The sequence below is a fragment of the Chelon labrosus genome, assembly GCF_963514085.1.
Source record: "Chelon labrosus genome assembly, chromosome: 21".
NCBI lineage: Eukaryota > Metazoa > Chordata > Actinopteri > Mugiliformes > Mugilidae > Chelon > Chelon labrosus.
The window spans coordinates 9423821-9435060 of NC_140354.1; positions in this window are offsets into that span (position 1 = coordinate 9423821).

The following is an 11240-nucleotide window of genomic DNA, read 5'->3' on the forward strand; positions in this document are numbered from 1 at the left end:
GTTTTTTTTCTTTTTAACAGGCTTTTGCATCATCCCTTCAAAAGTCGCGGCTCTTTCTTGTTTCTGCTGCCGATTTTAGTTGGAAACCTCTTCTTCAGAGATGCTGCCTCGGCATCATGTTGCCTCTCAGATGTACACTTTTCATTCAGAATTCATTACTGCTCCGAACTTTATTTTCAAAGCTGCTCTCGCCCCACCATCTTAGCAGATTTCGCTGGAGGTATTTATTATTTAGAAAGCAAAAGCGCAGGGTGGCGGTTTGGCCTCGCTTGCACACAAAAGACTTTGATGTTAGAGAAAAAAAAGCATCATGCTCATTTACAGGTTCCTAATTGTGTTCTGTTTTTTTTTTTTTCTCTCTCTCTCAAAAGCTCTCCTGTTCAAACACCACTTTTTTTTTTTTTTCGAACAAAGCACTACTCTAACTGGTCAGCTGCCCCATTCTGTTGTGACTGGTCAGACACCTAGAGTCTGTAAAGAAAATCGACACTCAACGGGACATTTCAATGTGGCAATTTTTTCTTTTGTAGCTGTATTATAAACCAATCAGCCACAACATTATAGTCATAATCGTTGCTCAGTGGGCAGATTATAGTAGACAGTGTGTTTCCTCTTCAAATGTGATTCGTTAGAAGCAGGAAATATGGACAGGAGAAATAGTTTGAGGGGCTTTGACAAGGGCCACGTTGTGATGGCAAGACAACTGGGCCAGAGCATCTCCAAAACTGCAGCTCTTGTGGGATGTTCCTGGTCAGCGCAGGTAATCAATGGTGGTCCAAGGAAGGAAAACCAAGGTTCAGTGATGTACATGAGACCAGGCTGGCCCATGTGGTCCAGTCCAACAGCCGAGCTAAATTGCTGAAAGACTTGATTGGTGATGGTTCTGATAGAAAGGTGTCTGGACACATGGTGCATCACAGAATGGGGCTGTGTAGCTGCAGACCAGTCTTGGCTGGCTATGCAAACGCAGCCTACAGAACGGAGATACGAAAGAACGTGTTCTGGTCTGGTGTACCGAATTACGTTCTCCTTTGCATCATGCGGATGGCTAGATGCCGTTGCTTCATTGCTTACTTGGTTAACATTTAGCACCAAGATGCAAGGAGCACCCGCTTGTCATCGCCATGCAGGGTGATGTTTTTCTGCAGCAACGTTCAGGCGGTGGCACGTGTCAAAGCAACAAAGTGCCAGGACCTACGTCTACCGGAAGAACGTCAAAATGAGATCATTGATGATACTCACGTCACAGGATTCCAGACCAAAGTATTTCAGATGAGGCACAATTATTTTCTCTTCACTGCAACAACATCTTAAAGTCCATTTCTTTATCTTGCACACAACACTCAGTGGTGAGTCACATACTCTAGAGGTGCGTCATTTTCCCGTACACTTGTCACACATCTCCTGTTTTACACCCCTGTTGCCGCTATGACTCATTGATCAGTTTGAACATTTAATGGGTCAATGCAGCAGAAGAACGAGTGGCATGTTCTCATTAGGTACACATGCTGGTTTATGAAGTTCCCTGGGGAATAATCCAACAGATCCAAATTTTAACTTCCGGCAGTAGTCAGAGATCCTCCTGAGACACACTGAAGGTGAGGCGTTGTAGTGAATTTCTGTACAATAAATAGTTTTCCATAAAAGGAAAGAAAAGTTACACAGATTGTATGCCACATCCACTTTTACATATGGGAAGTTAAGTCTAGTTTTCATATTCAATGTGCAGCAATCAGCTTGCTCTAAAGACAATGATGGTGACTACGCCAGTGTGTCTCTGTATATTAAAAAAGAAAGAAGAAAAGATTGGGCCACCTCTTTATCAGATATCTGACATTCAATATTTTCATTTCATATCCCCCTGCAGCCCACACATCCACGTAATACCTTCGTCTCACATATCACGGGCTCATTATTTATACAGTTCCTGTCTGGAAAAGAATATTGGAGATCAGAGTAAATAAGCCATGTTGTGTGTGTGTGTGTGTGTGTGTGCAAGCGCAGTGGCAGTGCAAGAGCATTTACTTTAAAATGCCTCTTTTGGGGACAGCTGCAAAAAAGGGAATCTTTAATGGCCTTCCGAGCTTGAAACGCATCCCTGATAGCTTGACATTTACACTGTGGAGGACACATGCTCTCCATAGCCCCTCTCCCTTTCGTTCTGTTCACCCCTTTCAACCAGCACAGGTGCGTCTCGCCTTCGCGGCGTGGAGCTACCTGGGATGAAATGTCTTTTAATGCCGAGGACCTCGTGGCGCACCAGTAAATATTCAATACAGTGTTTGTCGGGTTAACCTCTAACATTTACGTGAGCAAAAATCAATTCCGAGCTTTTGTATGGATGAGACTCCATATTCCGTCGTGTTTAGATAAGCTGTTTGAAGGGCAAAATATTTTTCTGTCGGCTGGGTTCAACACATTCTATGAAAACTTGTGGGCATCCATGCCTTCACCATTTTTAAATTTCACCTTAATTCTGTTTTAAGATGCAACACATTTTGAATTATGCCACAATAATGAGGTAATAGAGCAATTTCAGTTTTGTTATACAAAGAGAAAGAAGTAAGTATAACTTTTTTTTTTTATGGCACTCCACAATTTTTCTTCTAGTTTCCAACTACTATGAGAGGTAGGAGTATTATGAAGTGTATTTGCCAACGCACAATACTAATAAGCCTGATCAACTGTGGGCTGCAATAAACAAATAAAACTTCACTAATAAAGCGGGAACTTTTCTTCACTTTTCTTCGACTTCACTCTTGGCGTGCATATTACTAGCAACCCAAACAACAGAATATAGAACGATGGGAACATTTACATTGGGATGGTGGAGGGTTTAATGTGTTCATCTGGGGACGGGGGGCCCGGCATTGTTCAGCAGGTGCACTGCGGATGGGAAAAAACTGTTTGCCATGCGAGTGGTCCTGCACTCGACAGATCGCAGCCGTCTGCCAGAGGGGAGTCTATTAAATAGTCTGTGTCCAGGGTGAGAGGGATCAGGCACAATCTTAGCTGCACGCCAATCACCTTCTCTGCAGAGCAAATGACATACTGCAGTCTGCTCTTGTCCTTAGCAGAGGCTGCACCATACTGATGGAGTTTGTGAGGATGGACTCAATGACGGCGGTGTAGAAGTGCACCATCATTGTCTTTGGCAGGTTAGATTTCTTCAGCTGCCGCAGGAAGTGCATCCTCTGCTGTGCTTTTTGGATTAGGGCACTGATGTTGCACTGTGTTCTTTCTGTAATCCACGATCATCTCCACTGTCTTGGCAGCGTTCACCTCCACATTGTTACGGCCACACCAAGTCACCAGGTGGTCAATCTTCAGTCCGTAGACGGCCTCAGAGATGAGCCCGATGAGGGTGGTGTCATCTGCAAACGTCAAGAGCTTGACGGGCAGGATTTAAAATGGTCTTGCTAGCCTGGCATAGCCGTACTCAGTTCTTCTCAGAATATCTGTGTCTGATAACACGCCATTGGGATTTCATTATGATGCATGTTTCAACTGATACCCGTGGTTGAAAAGAGCCATTTTGTTGTAAGAAATTCAACAATGACCTGTACTGTTGCCAGTCACCAGAGGGAGCTCTACTTGCTTTGGATTCACTTTTGTGGACCAGCTCGGCGTCCATTTTTGTAATGTCTATGGTGCCAAGCAATGGCAGCAATTTGAGGTTTAGTGCTTGTACCGACTTAAAACAATGCTTGGCGTCAAAGTGTGTGCACTTGTGTGGACGAATGGGTAGTGGGTGCGAAAGAGTGGGTAGACGTGTCATTATTCAAGGACACTTCAACATGTGGTGACTCGCTCTACCTACTGAGCCCCAGTCATCCTCTCAAGTTATGGGGTTTTAAGTATGATAGAGATCAGCTCAGGTGAAGTCACATATTAAAAAACGTTATTCAGTTTAAACAGTTCACTGTGGAAAACATTGTACATTACATCCACCCCTCCCCCGTTAGATTATATGCCCTATGTGGAGAGGACAAACTCTGTTCCTTCACTGAAGCTGCCGTTGAAGCCTCTCTGGGGTATTCTCCCGAAAGAGGCTCTTCATTGTTTGCTGTCTCTCTTGTCTGTTGGAGGGCTTTAATTTCAGTTGTTCCTCATTAGTGCATCTATTCTCTGGAAAATTGTGTTAGCTATGAAACATTTAACAGTTCCAAAGCGGATTGAAATTGCCTCCCCTGCAACAACACTGAGCATTTTTTCCCCCCTTTAGATCTAAACAAGTTTCGGGGCACATTTCACAGTTTGCTTTTGAGCACACTGTTTTGTTTTGGGGTTGTTGTCTTCGCTTTAACCAAACTGCACTCTGAGGCTGTGTATTAGTCGGTGTGAAAGCAAACTTTATTTTGTGGCAATTCCTTTGCAACAAGAAAGACAAGATCCCATGGTACTTTGAAATGTGTTCGTGTGAACAACTGACACCCACACCGCCCTGCACTAAGTCTTTGTCATGAAAGTTACGGTATGTGCTTAAAAGAACTGAGAGAGCTGTCGATTCTACTGTTTTCATTTTGGGGTCTGCACTTCTGTCTATGAATTGTACTGTGTTGTACTTCATTTTGAAAGTACAGCAAATCCTATTTAGGATCTAATTTGTGCGTTTAATTTAATCCAGTTTTAACAGCACCACAAACTACATCCTCCAAAATGATCATAGAGGTGATTTAACACTCTTGTTATTCTGTTTCAACATAAACTGAACTTTACAACAGTTATGAAACAGGATTTACAGCAGGTACTTTATATTAGAATGCATTTGTTTTCTCTAGTGTACCTATTGTGTTGGCAAGCGAGTGCATACTAAAATGACAAATTTCTCTTACGACTGATATGACCATGGGTAGTTGTAATGTCTGGTTAAAAGCGCTGTCAGTGGAACTCAACACTGTAATGAGCATGGATTTTTGGGTTAATCTACGCCTCTTTCAAATAGTGGCATAGAAGTGTGTCCACAGTTAAAGATTCGTGCTGAGACAGCAGCAGCTTAGGACAAAAATTATATATGTTGAAGCACCATATTCCGTTGAAGAGAGCTCTAAAAGTGTGACCTCTATTTGAATGAAAAATAATGCCGGTGTTTTCAGCATGTCTGATTTTATGAAACCTCCGGGGCAGAGGCAGTCTGAAAGCCCCAGAGCCAAAAACTAAGGCGACGGTGGCAATGAAAAAGCTCCCTTTTAACTGGAAGACACACTAAACAGAACCCAGCTCATATGGGGGGACCCATCTGCTTGAGGCCTGCGGGGTAGAGAAACCGAAAAAGAGACGAACGAGAAGGGAGTAGAGGGGCAGAAGAAAGCAACAGAGGAAACTAGACTCATTCATACATGCAGCATATAAAGAGGATATAAACAAGAGTGCAAGATATAGGTAATGCATGATACATGAGAGCTTGACAATGTATAAAAAGAATTGATCAAACCCACGCTAGAAATATTCATTGTGGGAACATGTTGCGGGTTTACAGGTTTCTCATAAAGTTGCCGTTATAAGAATAAACACAGGGGCATGAAACTGATAGAATAGCAGTTCTAGTCGAGGTGAGTCATTGCTGGCATAATGTACGAATGTATGAGGTATCATGGAGAAGTGTGCATGACATTTAGGTAGGAATACGTAACTGTAAGCAATGGAGACTTGGCACAAGGCGAAAGGAGCACAGAGGAGAAGCATGCAGCTGTGCAGATTTCCTGCTAAATACAATTACATCCCTCCATTACAATTATATTATACGGGTACCAGTGAGGTGGTTCCCCAATTATTCGCCCATTTCTCCCTGTAATTTGCTTATAGTATCACATTTAAATTCAAATGCCTCAGCACAGTTTGTTCGAACTGTACAGGCTCAGAAAGGACAGATCCAACATGGGAGCGTCGCATGCCGATTGTGATACAGCCACTGACAAAAAGAAGATGAGTGTATCAGAGTTGAGAAACACAGGCTGTGTAAAAGGCCGAGAGAATTCATCCAAATGGAATTTCTCCGATTTGAATTCCGAACGTGGCTCGGTGTAAGCAGAATAATCTTGTATTAGCCGATATTAATGTTTTATTAGCTGCCCAGGCTTTGTTCTGACTACAAATGGGCATTATCAAGTCATATGAAATGAATCACTTCTAAGCCCGGAATGAAGTTAGTAACATTGGTATTCAGCTTGTTAAGCTCATATTGCTTTTTTAAATCAGCCTTTAGATTCCCAGCGTCCTTATTGTGAAAAAATCTTTTCATATTAATGAACAAAAGCCGGACGATACAGATGAAAAAGATGTATATGAAGTATGTATCCGTATCATATATGAGGCTAAGGCAGGAATATTTCAAGTGCACACCGAAATGAGAGATCCACAAGAAGCGTAACCTCCACTGTCCACAAGCCACAGAATAACCATTAGAGGTTAACACATGTCTATGTAATACATATTCTCCACTTCTTTTATTTAGTGAGAACCTGACCTGTTTGTAATTGTCATCATCTAAAGAGAAGTATTTTAGACTAGTATCAATGTCATTATGTCACCTGTGTCAAAGCCTGTTTTTGTGTGCTATATTACAAAAAAATAACTACTAGATCTGTTTCACATGTCCAGTGGGCTCTAGTGAAAAGTATTTGCCTCCTTAACCCTCTATTGCATGGTGTTGCCATATGCAAATAATTACTTTATCTCAGTGTTACAAAAAAGCTTAATTAGGAACCCCATGTTTTCACAGTGTAATTGGCAAAATTGGCATTTAACTTTGAAACTATTTCATAGTAAGAAATCCTGTTTCCAGTCATGATCTGAGGTCAACAGATATTAAAATAAAATTACAAAAAAATGTGTTATCTGGGAATTGTTAAAATATTGGTTTAAATGATAAAAATTTAAAAGTATAATTGTATTTTCGATACATGGCAGGTGGCAACATGCTGTGATATATAGTCCATGAAGCACAATTGTTATAATTGACATTTATTACATCTAAAAACATATTAATTTCACTGCATGAACATTGGGTTATACATTTAATGCGTATAACTCTGTTTAGTCTTGCTTTCAGTAGAAGCAACTTTACAATTCTCCCCCTTTAATTTTCTGTTAAAAAATATATTTGATTTGACAATTTATAAATTGTTAATTACTAAACTGCATGCAAAGGCCGTTGTATAAGTGACTGCAGCTGGACTAGATCACATTCATTCAAATCAGCGCTTAAACAGGCCATTTAAAAAGAATGAAGTTGACTAAAAGGTGAACGAAATTCCAGAAGATAAGAACACATATTGGACTTTACAGGTCCAGAGCGAGAGACAATATTTGCAGATGAAGAACATTCCTAGAAGTGGTTTGCCTTCCAAATATTAATGCGGAGCGTGCGATGACTCATCCACAAGGTCAAAAAAAAAGATCCAAGAAAAACATCTAGGGATGCGCACACCTCCTCTCTCTTGCCAGGGCAACTTACCATAGACGTGGGGAAACATAAATTCTGCTCTCTGACAGAAAACTCTGAAGGAGAAAGCCAGGTCGTTAGTCTATGAGAAGAAGCTCACTTTCAAGTTGGGTTATGCAGCAAGACTGCAATCCCGTGCAGAAACGCTAGCCTCTGAACGTTGCAAAAGGAAGAAAATTAAGTTCTGGATTGGCCTATAGTCAAAGTTGAGATGCTGTGGAAGGACCTTAAAAGGACTACTTACTATGTGGCTGTTCTGCAAAGACTTCTGCAAGTGAATGTTCCACCACAGCAATATCAGAGACTTGTCTTTAGTTACTGGCAATGATGGTGGCACAACTAGCTTGTAGACAAAGGGAGACCACTTGTTAGCACCGTTAGGTGTTAGCTAACATTTTGCCGGCAAAAAATACCAATAGAAGTTACATGAGTCGCATTTTGTGTTAAGTCGGACTTTGTTTTATGTTAAATTTAGTTGTAGGGCCGGACAAAAAAAATGAATCAGGAAATGGGGGGTTCACAGTGCTTTATGCACAGGACTGTAGCACATTCTCACCTAAACTCTTCCGGGACTTGCCCCTTATCACCCTGTCTGTTCCGGAAATAGTCAAGATACAAACACTTTGGTAAAGCTCCCAAAGCTAATCAGTGAGCAAGGGCACAGGTACATGCAAGTCTTCTAAAATAAACTGTGATTCAAATATCTGCAGTTTGATATACAGTAACCTGAAATGATTGAGTACTTAAGGTAGGCTACTGAAGAAATTTGTGTCAAAAATCGTAAGTCAGTGAAATGTGACTGCAAAGGCATGATAAATACATTTCAATTTAGTGTGATTTATACATTTCTCTCAAATACACCGCAACATCGCAAATACATGTTCATGAATTCACCAAAATATCATAAAAATATGATCTGTGTAATGCGCGGTTTATGCTTCTGCGTCAATTTGCCCAGCCCAGACGTACACAGACCCTAACACCACAGCCTGACGTGCACCTCCAGAAATGTAAGTACGTGCAACGGCGACGCAAACCACAAGATCTGTGTTTGGTCTGCTTGGTAGTGTCATGGTTCTGTTTTGTATATTTCCTGTGAACCTGTTCTTTGAGTTTCCTGTTTTATTTCGTTCTTTGGTGTTTCCTGTCTAGTATTTTCCCCCTCTGATTGTTTCATTGGTTTCTCCTTGTGTGTTCCGCCCTCTTTAGTTCCACCTGTGTCTCGTAATCCCTCTGCCCACGTGTTTATATAGCTCTGCCATTCCCTTTGCCCTCTGTCGTGTCATCTGCAAGCTCACTCGGATGTTACGTTACCTCTGACCAGTTAGACTTGTACTCGTGCTTCTTGGTCTTCCTTAGTTTGGTCTTGGTTTTAGTTCTTACCTGCTTTTGAATTTGAGTTCTTGGATTCCCTGCCTCAAGTGCAGCACACAAGTATAAATGGCTTGCACCGGTGTAGGCGACACGCGTAGGTTATGCCATCCATGACCTGCATGGGTATAAACTGCGTTTAACTCAAGAACATCACTCGATGAACCACACTTCCCACAGCACCAACAAAGCATTCACCGGCTCTGTCACATCTACGGTCACAGCCTCCATTCTAACGCAGCCGAACACAAAGGTCCAGTTTTCTCTTCTCTCAGTGTGTTCTGGTAATTAGGACGACAGGGTTTAACAGCCAACCAGCTCTTTATGTAGCCTCTCAAACAAAACCAGACTCTGAATCTCATCTCATCTTTGTCCTCGCTATCCCGTTCACTGTCACGCACGGGGTCGAAACGGAGTTAGCGATATCAGAGAATACAAGCTGAAATTATCCTCTTTTGTGCACAGTGTGAAAGAGGTTAACCATGTCTGACCCTTCAGTGAGAAGTAATCACGTAGTTGATATGTGAGAGCAAGTCAATCAAAACGTGTCAAAAGCTCTGGAGGGGCTGCCAGGAATATACTCTAGCGGCGGGTAAGAGCTATCTTTTGGTTTTCATATCTTATTTTCACTTGAGAACATCAAGGCCACAAGCTCTTGGCCTACATAAAACCTCTGTAAAAAGATACGTTATATAAACGTCGGCTGAAGGCATTCAGAAAAGACAATGAAAGATTTAATTGTCAGCAGTTCTAATGATTCTAAAAGTGTTTCTAACACACTCCTCTACATAAGTCATGAATAATTTCCAGTACGTGCAACACTGCAAAACTGAAAAAGAGCTGTAGAGTCCCCAGAACGGCTGACTACTAAACCCCATTGGCCCCTGGGTGTTTAATCTTAAATGTCTTCTTGTCAGGCACCACACCAGCGCACACCCACCTCTGCTATGACTACAACCGCCGGAGCGCTCCTGCACACACAAACATACTTTGAAAAGATGCACGCACACGCAAACTGCTTAGACTGGACATGCAAATACTAAATGTGACCATGTCCCTAATGCAGCAGTGTGATTGAGAGGCCTACCCCAAAACTACCCCTAACATTTACGTGTCCTTGACAGAGGAATACTTTTTTGAGAAACTGGTGGTTTCCCTGTTGCCCTTTTCTTGCTGATTCTAGCTGGATGCAGCAGCTAGCAGCTAGTAGATGTACTCACGTTCTGGCTATGAAGCAGCTACAGTCAGTTTGTTTGTGGATCTACAACAGCAGACCCCTGTCACCGGAGTATGTACGATGTGAAACGGCTCAGTTAAGTGATGAAAGATTTAATTGTCATAAAAATAAAACTCGAGTGTTTAGTCGTCTTTGATTTCATTGTTTAGTTTATTGGGTTGTTTTGAGCCCAAAGGTTTATTTTTAAGGTTAAATTTCACCGCTTTCCTGACTTTGATTTTAAATGCAGCAGGCAGCTGAGCACACACCAGCCCACAGGAGTTGGTTCTGACCAAACGTTGGGCAGAAAAAGGAGATGGAATGATCTACTCAGATTTGTCAGCAGGCCATAAAGTGGTCTGCGATTTACATTTTCCTATTGTATTAGCTGTATTTTAGCAAGTTTGTTATATTTATATCAATGGTAACATTTAGAATGTCTATGCTGTGTTCATGTCATACTTACTTACTTACTTAGGCCTTTGTATTCCTTTCGGAACATAGGCCATTGATGAAAGGCCATTCTGGTTTATTTATCGGCCGGTATTCCACCTAAAAATACCGGCCATACCCCCAGATAGGTGGCCTGCATTGTGAGGTCCCATCATGGCCCGAGGTCGGATTTTATGTGGCCCCTGCGTTTTGTCTAAAAATATATTATTTTTCAAATTAAGCATGCAGTTCCTTTTCTGAACTCATGGAGGCAGCGTCAACAGATGTCTCTCAACTGCCATACTTACGACGAGCTATCCGAGAGCAACCAAGCTCAAAAACTAAAGCAACTCCAGGACAACTTAGCCAGTCCGATGAAAACACCACCAAAGCAAGCAATGAAGTGGCTTTCGGGTTTTTGCCGCGATCGAAAGGGACGTGTTGATATTCTCCTCTCCCCTCACCGTGGACCCCGATGAGGCTCCACCTCAGCTGCAGGTGGAGCTGATTGAGCCTCAGTGTGACAGCGAATGCCGCAGCCGACGCCAGCATCTCTCTCTCGCGCCTTTTTGCCGGCAGCTGGATAAGGTCAGGTTTCCAGAGATGCGCACATTTGCGAAGAAAATGTTAAGCTCGTTTGGCTCCACATACTTTTGTGATCAGGCTTTCTCAGTTATGAACTTGAAAAAGGGCCGCCTGAGATCAAGACTAAGTGACTCCCACCTACGTGACATTTTACGCGTGTCTCTTGCTCTCGAACCAGACCTGCCATATGTG